Here is a 12,063-nt window from a genome sequence, read left to right on the forward strand (position 1 = left end):
TATTAATAAATAATATTAAACAACTATTGTTATGGACTTTTTGTGTAAAATTGTCAACATTCTTATTTTAATGTATTTTTATCTAAGTACTATTTTGTTCACATTCATGAGTCGACTCATTTCTAATAGCTAGAATTTTTTTTAAATACCACCAAATACAAATTCGCATCTCAGAAGATTAAAGTTGAATTTGACATAATTTAAAGTCACCTTGACCCATGAAAGGAAATAATGAAGTTTAGCCAGAACTTCTAACACAGCAGCACAGTGTTGTTACAAGTTTTTATTTCTCTCTGTCCCTAAAGCAGACAAGTCTGATTATCCTATCAGCATCATTATCAGTACCTGACAGTCGCTGTTTCTCACAGCTGGTATCCACTCCCGTCTCCTGTGCTCCTCTGCAGTAGCACGCACTAAAATTCAACCCTAAACCAGTCCTCCCAACATGATCACTTACAAGCCCGAACGCACTTGAGTTGTGTTTCCTTAGCAAACACATAGAACTATACCATGGATGAATATTAATGCATCGGGTGTCTGAGTTGAGACGCATTCTCATCTGTTGCACGGCTGGCTGGCCGGCTGACCAACGCTCTCTCTCTCTCTCTCTCTCTTCCAGGCCCTGTTCTGGGCCCGTTGGACCCATGGGCCCCGGGTTTCCTGCACCAGTTCCACCAACGCTCCCTATGTCAGTGTCTCTATCCTTACTCTTGCCATTCTTTTTTTCTTTTGACATTTTACTTTAAATTTTATCTATCAAGAACGCAATCAGATTTTGTTGTTTTTAGAAGTGCTTTCTTGAGATGAGTAGGACTGTGGTAAGCAATTGTAACATTTAACTAGATATTAATGCCAGGTGGCTAAGTTTTAGTTTTGTTGTGTATACGCTTTGCCCTTTAAGGCTACTATTGGATTAGACATTATCAGATTATCCAACCATGTAAGAGCTTTCAATATAAGCCGGCCTACCGCGGGCCTCTCTCCTGTAAGGGGCATGAGCCCAGCAGTCGTCTCCCATTGTCTCCACGCTATGCACTCAAGAGCTAATTTCTAACAAACACTCACCATGTCCAGCCAAACGAGCCACATCATGAGTCAAATGTAAGATATGTTGTGGGGCTCCTGCACCTTCTGCCAATCTACCATCAACTGAGAAGCGCTGCCGTGTGGACCTTTTCACGTATGTCTCCACTGACTCTTCCCGGTGGCAGAGACGTTCCCGTTCCCGCTCTAGTTTTTTTGGTTCTGGGGTGGAGTTGGGGAAGGAATCAAACATTGTTCCTCCTAGGAAATGACATCACTTGATTATTTTAAAACACCCAAATCAGTTTGGTAACAGCTCAACCATTCACAAACTTATTTGCCAAGTTGATGCCTCTGAGCGGAGTTCAGGTGTGCAAAACTTGCACCGGGGACACGCTCAGCCATGTTAAGCCACTGATCAACCAGGGTTGCAACATGATCACAGTTTATGATTCCTACTGAAAAATCTGAAACTTTTCTACAAGCACAAAACACCCACGACTCTCAAGTGTTGTTCTGAAATCTGACTACATGTGTTAGTGAGCACTTTTCCCTTACCAAGATAATCCATCCCACCTCACAGCTGTGGCGTTTCAAGGGGCTGATTAGACAGCACGAATAATGTAGAATGTAGAAAAAGTTTCAGATGTTTGAGTTCCGCTCATGAAAAATGGGAGCAAAAACAAAAGTGTTGCATTTGAATTTTTGTTTTGTGTATAAATCACACAAACACATTCTACAAAGGGTGTGAACCGCAAAAGTTATCAATTTCTGTTTTTCAAAGACACTGCTTCCATATTCCATCCATTCATTTTCAGCTGCCTATCCAGAGTCAGGTTGAAGGGGAAGCAAGGTGAGAGGCCCAGACTTCCCTCGCCCCAACCAATCGGGTCAGCTCCTCCGGGGTAATCCCAAGGCGTTCCCTGCCCAGCTGAAAGACATTGTCCCTCCACCGTGTCCTGGGTCTTCCTTTGGGTCTCTTCCCAGTTGGACGTGCCCGGAAAACCTCACCAGGGAGGCGTTCAAGAGACACCCTAAATAGATGCCCGAGCCACCTCAACTGGCTCCTCTCAACGGGGAGGAGCAGCAGGTCTACTCCGAGCCCCTCCCAGATGACCGAGCTTCTCACCCAATCTCTAAGGGAGAGCCCAGCCACCCTGGGCAAATCTCATTCCATAATCTCATTCTGTCATTCGCTACCCAAAGCTCGTGACCATAGGTGAGGGTAGGAACGTAGATTGACCAGTAAATCGAGAGCTTTGTCTTCCGGCTCAGCTCTCTCTTCACCCCAACAGATCAGTACAACACCTGCATCACTGCAGACACAGCACCAATCCGCCTACCATTTTCCCCCAAGATACTCAAACTCCTCCACATGGGGCAGGACCTCGTCCCTGACCTGGGGCTTCATGTATCAAACACTCGTAGAAAATATTCTAAATTCCTTCCTATGAACGAAATTTAGAATGTTTGTACCAACAGTCAAAATCCTGATTTATGAAACAAGCGGTGGCCTCTCGTACGCACATGTGTGTATACCCAGGTGCTCGTGTCCGTACTCAGTCATTTACATACATAAACGCCCTCAGTTAACCATATTTGGTCACGCCACGTCCTCAGCAAGTGAGAGGATTCCCTGTGTTCTACTCAGAAAAAAAGAAAACTTGCAAGATCGAGACAGTTTCTGCCGAAGTGCAGAAGAACCAAACAAGTTGCAGAGGTTACAAATGCGGTCGTGAGGAGAGGTTCCTGTGAGGAATAAATAATTAATGTGATAAATTGGTAACACTTTACAATAAGGTACGCAAAACTGTGCTTTGTTACTTGGGGACGACTTAGGGGGCAATGAGTAATGAAGCGGGGAAGAATAGGTAGTTAACGAGTAGTTACTGGTGAAAACGCTCATCAGTCTCTTGTCAGGGACTAATAAAGCGATAAGGAACAAATCCCAGATAAATGCAGTGCCTGTGGACTCTCTTTTGTAAACTTCATGAAGGATGCAGGTAATTTGCAACATCACTGTTTCATCTTGATTTCACCCGTCTGTCACTTCGTCGTCCTTTGTCAGCATCCGTCCATCTCGAGATGATGGAAAGTGAAGCCTCCTCCCAAGTACCTACTGAGGAACAAATAGGTACTTCCTCAATACTTAAGCATTACTTTTATGTTGTTACATGGCCATTTACCATAAAAACATTGAACTTTTTCACACATCATTTTCTTTCATCTCGTGTGTGGCAATATTCCAGAGATGAGTGACCAAAATCTTGCAGGTTAAATGGTAAATGGCCTGTATTTGATATAGCGCCTTCTAGAGTCCTGGAACCCCCTCAAGGCGCTTTACAACACAATCAGTCATTCACCCATTCACACACACACATTCACACACTGGTGGGGATGAGCTACGATGTAGCCACAGCTGCCCTGGGGCACGTTGACAGAGGCGAGGCTGCCGAGCACTGGCGCCACCGGTCCCTCCGACCACCACCAGCAGGCAACGTGGGTTAAGTGTCTTGCCCAAGGACGCAATGACAGCGACAAACTGAGCGGGGCTCGAACCCTCAACCTTCCGATTACGGGGCGAGCACTTAACTCCTGTGCCACCGTCGCCCCAGTGTTACAGTGTTACCCGGCTCAAATCAATCAATTCAATTCAATTCAATTCAATTCAGTTTTATTTATATAGCGCCAAATCACGACAAGAGTCATCTCAACGCACTTCACATAATAGACATTCCAATTCAGGTCAGTTCATTAAGCCAATCAGTAAGAAGTTTCCTATATGAGGAACCCAGCAAATTGCATCAAGTCACTGACTAGTGTCAGAGTCTTTACAGCAATCCTCATACTAAGCAAGCATATAGCGACAGTGGAGAGGAAAACTTCCTTTTAACAGGAAGAAATCTCCAGAGGATCCTGGCTCAGTATAAGCAGCCATCCACCATGGGTACCGAATTCGGTACATTTTAAGGTACTGACCGAATTCCACAGTACCGACTGAGCACCGATTCACGTAATTTGAAACGGTCCCTCGTTTCGGTACCCATTCTTCATAACGAGAACTTGCCTAGTCAGCTGCGCATGTGCATGAGCGTTATGTCTTCTGTCGCTGCGAGCGAGTTGTAAACAGAGCAGCATGGTAGAAAGAACGCACGCTAAAGCTTGGGTCCACTTCACTAAATGTGATGGGTAACTGGGTGATGATGAAACCAGCGACAACGATCTAAGTAAGACATCCTCATCTTAATCTGCTCCGGTAGGTAAATAAAATGTTTAAGATAACGTTAGCTTGATTTGTTAGCTTCCGTTCCGCTAATGGTGCGTTCGCTTTCTCCTCGGAACTCCGAATATCTGGCTAGAAGAACATGAACGCACTCTAAAGTTTGGCTTCACTTTACTAAATGCGACGAGTGATTGGGTGAAGATGAAACCAGCGACAACGATCTAAGTGTGAGGCATCATCGTTTTAATCTGCTCCAGCAGCTAAATAAACTGTTTAAGATAATGCTAGCTCGATAAATTAGCTTCCATTGTCACCATTGTTATCAGCTAATGGTGCGTTCGCTTTCTCCTCGGAAATTCTAACTTCCCAGTGGGAAAAATCAAATGAAAAAGGACGGTAAAAGGAATGAAGATACACAGTAAATTTAGTTCACAGTGAAGACGTTTGCTTCAGTTTAATTATCAGCTTTTAAAACTACAAGGACGATGTTAAAATACAAACAGTTGAATGTTATTTATCATGATATTTATCAAATATTGTTATATATTGAGAAAAATATATATTTAATCACAAAAGAGAATTAAAATATTAAACACTCAAAAGTATCTAAAATTGGTACCGTTAAGTACCGGTATCGATTCCTAGGTACCGGGAATTAGTACCAAATAGATTCAAATGTCAAAGGTACCCATCCCTAGATTCACTGGGGATCGAGAAGACAGAGCAGACACACACACACACACACACACACACACACACACACACACACACACACACACACACACACACACACACACACACACACACACACACACACACACACACACACACACACACACACACACCATATATACCAAGTAGTGTGTCTATGGTTACACCGTGATTGCTTAGTAAATATTCTATTTGGTGAGAGATAAACTTTATTGTATTTATCCTAGTGAATCTATAAACGGGTAAACTAGTAGTAGCACATCCAACGTCAAGGAAACAAAAAGTTATTATCAGGAGAAGGAGAATGTTTAAGTGATTAGCAGCAGTGTGCTAGCCGAGGGCCCCCTCCATGAGGCCACCACAGCTCAGCAGAAAATCATTGTAGCTTCTTCTGGGGAGAAAAACACTTAGAGAAAAAATAAAGTTAACAGCTGAAATAGCAGGAAATAATACAGTTAAAGAGCAGATTGTAGAAGAAAGTAGTAGAGTGTAGAAAGTGGTCAGTGTATCCTCCAGCAGTCTAAGCCTATAGCAGCATAACTACAAAGATAACTCTGGATAACCTAGCCTTTTAGATGGAGGCATGTTGGAGGCAGGGCAAGGTAGAGTCGTCTTTACTGACTGTACACTCCACCTGCCTCTACTCCCCCGCTTGTCTGATGATTTTGGTCCGTTTTCAGTTTCTGTAAAATGACAAAAAAAAGGTTTAACTGTTGACAACTGGCCAGGGTCAGGGTTACAGTGAGGGCATGATGTTTATTCAACACGGAAGAGTAGAGTCACCTGATGAAACGAGATGCTAAATTACTGATGAAGTTGTTATTCTAAATATCCTTAAATATAATTTCTAAATGTTCAATATTGACAATATTGACTGGAAATATTTCAAAGTTTTTTTTTATAATATTTATTTATTTATTTAATCAATTTCCCTCTGGGATTAATAAAGTATTTTTGAATTTGAATTATTTTATAGGCTTATTTATATTTCAGTAGTGACTAGTAAGACAACAATAAGTAATGTCATATTGAATTCTGTTGTTATATTATTACTGCTGCTATGTAGAATAGGGTTTACAAAGAGCTTTTGTTTCTTCAATCTTCAAACGACTTGCTGCACTGGCTTGTGATAGACCAGCGCAAGGGACACATAGTACCACACTACTAAAGGAACCCTTGTTCACTGGGCTGTTCTAACGTAACTGTTGAATAACTTCAGTCACAAACCTAATCTGACTCAGTCCTAGGTCATTTGTCTGCGTGATGATCTCAGAGATTACGAAACATGTTGGGGGTATCATCGGTTTTTTTTCTTTTGCAAGCTCTGCAGATGGATGAGCCATCTTCCTTTAATTCTTTAATATATAATAAAAAACTTTTGAAGGTTTACAAGTAAACACACAACTTGTACAATTCAAAATTGGGTACAGGCAGAAGCAGAAGCTTATAACCCCAACCCCCCAAACCATCTGAAACTTCAACAAAGTTTTAGAATAGCATACCGATTCCATAATTTATGCACCATTATTGAAATTTATGAGAATATATTCAAATCCCCATTCTTGCTTTATAAACAGTAATGACCTTTAATATTTTATGCCTTTTTTCATTGACTTGATTCATAATATTTAATCACATTTGATTTAAACAAACCCTTAAACTTTACCATTGTTGAACAATCTTTTTGATCCTGGTCTAATTTATTCCACACATCAACCCCAACACAAGAAACACAAAGTTGTTTCATTTTAGTTCTTACTTTAGGCTTTCTAAACATTTTATACCCTCTGAGATCATAAACACACTCTGATCTGGAACAGATCCTCAATTTGTTTTGGCATCAAATTATTCATCACTTTATACATAAATTGTGCAGTTCTTAATGTAACTAATTCTCTTAACTTTAATGCTTTTAAAGCATTAAAAAAGTTTAATGCTTTAATGCTTTCTACTCAAAACCAGTTGTCACCAGTTTGGGGTGAAAATTGATGCTGGACTTAAATTTGATGCTTGTTACGAACCCTGAGTTCCCCGGCACTCAGTTTCTACTCTGCACCGCTTCCTGCGCCGTTTCCAGGACCATGGAGAGCGCCCGGCTCCCTGGCTTCACTCACGCAGCTGACGCTCATCAGAAATCACCCAGTTGGAGGAGATAAAGATCAACGCTGCTCGGAGAAGAGGAGGCACAGCGAGCAGAGAGGGAGGCACAGCGAGCAGAGAGGGAGGCACAGCGAGCGGAGAGAGGACGCAGAAAGGAGAGACTTGTGATTGTGAACTTTTGGGAACTCATAGTTGCCCCCGGATGGTTAATTTCCACCTGCTTGGGAAAACTTTCAAGATGTTTGTTTTCCTTTTGCTCTTAACAGAGCTGACGGTTGTGTAGGTGAGTTAGTCACCAGTGGACTTTTGGTAAGGCCTTCGGGCAAGTTTCTGTTGTTCCTGATTTTCACTTTTGGAACCAGTGAGTTTTTAGTTCTCATTTAATCTCTATGAAGTTACTTAGTCCTCAGTTTTGTCTCCTGCAGCCTAAGTTAAACTCCCCATTTAATTAAACAGGTTTTTCCTCCCGTTGGGATGCTTTTAGTTAATAAAGGACTTTCTTTGATTGTGACTTGGTGTCAGATCGTTTCCTTTAATTTCTCACGTTTCTGTGTAAGACCTCCCTGGCTCCTAGACCAGGTTGGGGTCGTAACAATGCTCACATCAACTCTGTGATCCGGTCCAGTTTCTTTCACCTGAGACGCCTTGCAAAAATCAAGCCCATGCTGTCGAGAGCCCACCTGGAGCGGGTACTGCATGCCTTTGTAATTTCTCGGCTTGACTACAGCAACTCTCTCTATGCAGGGTTGTGTCAGTCAACACTGCGTCGCCTACAGGTTGTGCAGGACAGCGCAGCCAGGTTCCTGACTGGGACCAGGAAACGGGACCACATCAGTCTGGTTCTGGCCTCCCTACACTGGCTTCCGGCCTGTTATCATTCACACTTCAAACTCCTGGTCTTTGTTTATAATTTCATCCAGGGTGGTGGTCCCCCCTATCTGGCCACACTCCTGAACAGACACTCCCCATCACGCGCTCTGCGCTCCTCCGACCAAGGCCTGCTCGCTGTCCCTCGTTCTAAATGTCGTACTCGCGGGGACCGGGCTTTCTCAGTCCTAGCACCGTCACTCTGGAACCAGTTGCCACCCTCAGTTAGGCTGTCCCCATCTCTGCCAGTCTTTAAGAGTCACCTAAAAACCCACCTCCTCCGCTTGGCGTTTCCAGAACATGTAAGAATTTGGCCCTCTTTTATGTTGATTTTATTTCCCTGTTTTCATTGGTTCACTCTATCCCTTGTTATACACATTTGTCTTCTACTAGAATGTTTTACCTTTTTTTGTAATTTGAATTGCTTTAATTTTCGATTTATTCACCATATTTAACTTTCTCTTGTACCTTGTTCAGCGCCTTGGACTTCCCGATAGGGTTGCGGAAGGCGCTTTATAAATAAAGATTTGATTGATTAAACGAGTAAAAAGTAAATGTGTATGCTCTCTACAAGCTGCTTTATTTACAAGTCGAATTGCTCTCTATTGAATTACAAACAAATGCTTTAAGTGGGTTTCGTAGGTGTTTCCCGGTGTTTCCCAAGCCCCCACAATGTGGGTCAGAAATTGAGTCCAAAGCAGAACAGAAATAAATTGCAGTTCCACCCTCATCCACTAGGGGCTGGTGTCAGAAGCGAGCAAAACCTCATTGACTCCCATGTTAAAAATACCAATTTCACAGCAGAAATAAACATGTATACAGCCTGGTACCAAAACATGTTTTTGGTTTAAATGATCTAGTTTACACTCATGACAACTCTGAGGGGGGTGAATTTTTTTCTCACTCTTCTGTTTGTGTATTAAAAGCCTAAAATTCTGTATAATTAATGAGCATCAGACCCATGTGACCAAAGAGCTAGCTCTGGGGAAAAGCCTCAGTAGAGCCTCGGCCTCGCCTGAAAACTGTTCAGTCATTTTCAGTCTCTAAACTTAGACAATTAGTTGTAGCGTTTGTGCGTTCTTTTTTGGATATTTTTGTGCAATTGTTGGACAAAATGACTTGCTGTGGCATTAATTGCACTAATAGAGCGTCCAAGGAGTCTCCACTTCATTTTTTTCGGTAAGTAAAATTATATTTATGTATTTTAGGTGACTGCCGAGCTGAGCTTAGATTTTAACATGTACTGTTTAACCATGACATTTAAATGTATTAGGGTAAACCCCAGTGCATTTAACATAATGCTGCACTTTAGAAAATGGGTTGAAATATAACATGTTGGTGGAGTTGGGTTCCGACTATCGGCTTGTGGAGCTCTCGGGAGACCGATGTTTTTCACCCGGTTCTCCCCAGCGGCAGCTCTGCGTATCTCAGATCACAGTGGCGCTTGTCTGCTGTGCGGCTGCAGGCTTGTAGAGCTCTCGGAGACCTCTGTGTTCCACCCGGTTTTACTCAGCGGTCAGCCCTTATCTCTGACTCAGAAGCTCTGGTGTTGTGCACAGTTAACTCCGGTTGTAGCTAGGTTGCTACCTCCGTTAGCTTAGCTCACACCTCCGCGTTAGCTTTGGGTTAGCTTCAGGTTAGCTTGTAGCTAGTTCAACCGGGTGTCGTCAGTTGATTCCAGCCTTGCAGCCCCACCCTCAACTCCACCTCTCTTCCCTTTTGTGGAATTGTCTGGGCTTGACGAAACCTGTGACACGGTCAAAATGGCGGTGGTGGCCACCTCCCATTTTTCTTCAAAAACGTGTTATTGAAGTCTATGGAAACCCATTGTCCATATATGTATTGTCGATGGTATTTCCCCACACTTCAACACAATACATGAAAAAAGGCAGAATTAATGAACAATACAAAAGATCTAAAGCTTTTTCGTCAAAAAATTATTTAACTTTATAGAGAACTGCTAATGATTTAGATAACTTAACTGTAATTGAGTCAATATGCGGTTTCCAACGTAACTTTTTCTATGGTTATGCCAAGAAATTTTTATTTCACTCACTCTTTCAATTTCTGTGTTATTTATTTTAAGATGTGTATCCACTGTAATTGCTCTATTAGTAAATATGATAAATTATTTAAATTTAAAGTTTATTTATTTAAATCAAACCAACACTTAAATGCAGGGGTGCCCAATACTGGTCCTGGAGGGCTTGTATCCTGCATGTTTTAGTTTGAACTCTGTTTCAACACATCTGATTTCAATCAGCAACTAATTAACAGGCTTCTGCAGAGCCTGATGAGCTGCTGCACAGGTGTTTCAACCACTGAACCGAGTCTGCTTGAGCCTAAAAACCACAAAACCTGCTGGATACCGGCCCTCCAGGACCAGGATTGGGCACCCCTGCTTTAATGCATTTAATTCTTTCTCAACCTTGTCCATTAATGTTATTAATTTTTTCTCAAAACTTAGAACATTAGTATAATCTGCAAATAATATGAAATGTAGTGTTTTTTAAACTAAACATATGTCATTAATATAAAGAATAAATAACAAAGGACCTAACACTGACCCCTGAGGGATACTGGTGGTCACTGTCAGTGAATCAGTGTTGTTAATGTGGACGTATTGGAGTCTGTTCTCTAAATAACTCTTAATCCAGTAATAGGCCACACCCCTGATGCTACAGCTACACAACTGTTTGATTAATAAGTCATGATTGACAGTATCAAAAGCTTTGGTCAGGTCTAAGAACACCCTACAGCATATTGTTTGTTGTCAGTTGCATCAGATATTTTCTCCACTAGATCAACAATTGCCAGAGAAGTTGTCCGATCACGTCTAAAACCATATTGCTGTTCACATAGAATACCATGATGCACAATAAAGTCATACAATCTTTTATGAAATATTGTTTCTAGTATTTTGGAGAATTGAGATCAAATAGAAATTGGTCTGTAATTGGAAAAGTCATGTTTGTCTCCAGCCTTATAGATAGGAATGACCTTTGCAACCTTCATCCTTTCAGGAAATCTTCCTGATTGGAGAGACTGATTATAAATATGTGTAGGTGGTTTGGTTATAGTCTCAATGATTTCTTTTACAACAGACATATCAAATCCATGCAAATCTGCTGACTTTTTACTTTTAAAATTTCTAACAAGTGTTATAACTTTATTTTCATTTGTGCCTTGAATAAATATGGTTTTATCTAAATTTGTTATTTTATTTACAGCATCAGCATCTAAATGAGTATTTGCTATATCCTTTGCCATATTTGGCCCAATTTCAGTAAAACACTTATTGAATTCATTTGCTATTTTTTTGGACTGATAAATTTCTTGATTATCTTCATAAGCCATATTTACATCTTCCAACTAAACCTCATCCCAAGTTTGTTCCATTAAGTCAGTTTGAAATGAGTTTACTGCTTCTTGACTTTTTAGCCTTGTAACAACAACAGATGACTTTGAGTGGTTGTGGTTGTCCTTCGTACGACTGAAAAAAAAAACGGTAAATGATCAGATATATCAGTAATTATAAGACCACTTAACACATCATTTTCAAGTATATTTTAAAAATATTGTCGATCAGTGTTGCACTATTTCTTGTAATTCGAGTTGGCCGAGTTATTGAAATTCTCCTTTGGCTTTTTGGGGAATTTAAAACAATCCCACACAGGAGACATGTCAGACCCCTCTTGGCACGCCTGTGAATGAAAATGCAACAACCATGCACACGTGATTCTCCTCTTGAAGAACCAAATCACGTTTGTCGTCAGTGCAAACCGCTGCAGGATACGGCCTGTGCTGGAACACACACACACACACACAAACACACACACACACACACACACACATGCACACACACACACACTATCTCACTCACTCACACACACACACACACACACACACACACACACACGGTTCCAACAGGATTACCAAACCTGAACTGGGCTTGTGTTTGACGAACCTGCTGCTCTGGATTCTGCCCCTCCTGCACAATCAGAGCCGGGTTGTTGTTGTTTACTTACAAATGAACCCTAAAGGGTTTTATCAGTTTGGGTCTTCTGTCTTAGCACATCAATAAACACCAACTTCAGTTACTTTTCCAGATTGCAGAAAAAACATCCAGCTCAGCCTGG

Source organism: Nothobranchius furzeri, chromosome 14 (genome assembly GCF_043380555.1).
Source record: "Nothobranchius furzeri strain GRZ-AD chromosome 14, NfurGRZ-RIMD1, whole genome shotgun sequence".
In the NCBI taxonomy this organism is placed as follows: Eukaryota; Metazoa; Chordata; class Actinopteri; order Cyprinodontiformes; family Nothobranchiidae; genus Nothobranchius; species Nothobranchius furzeri.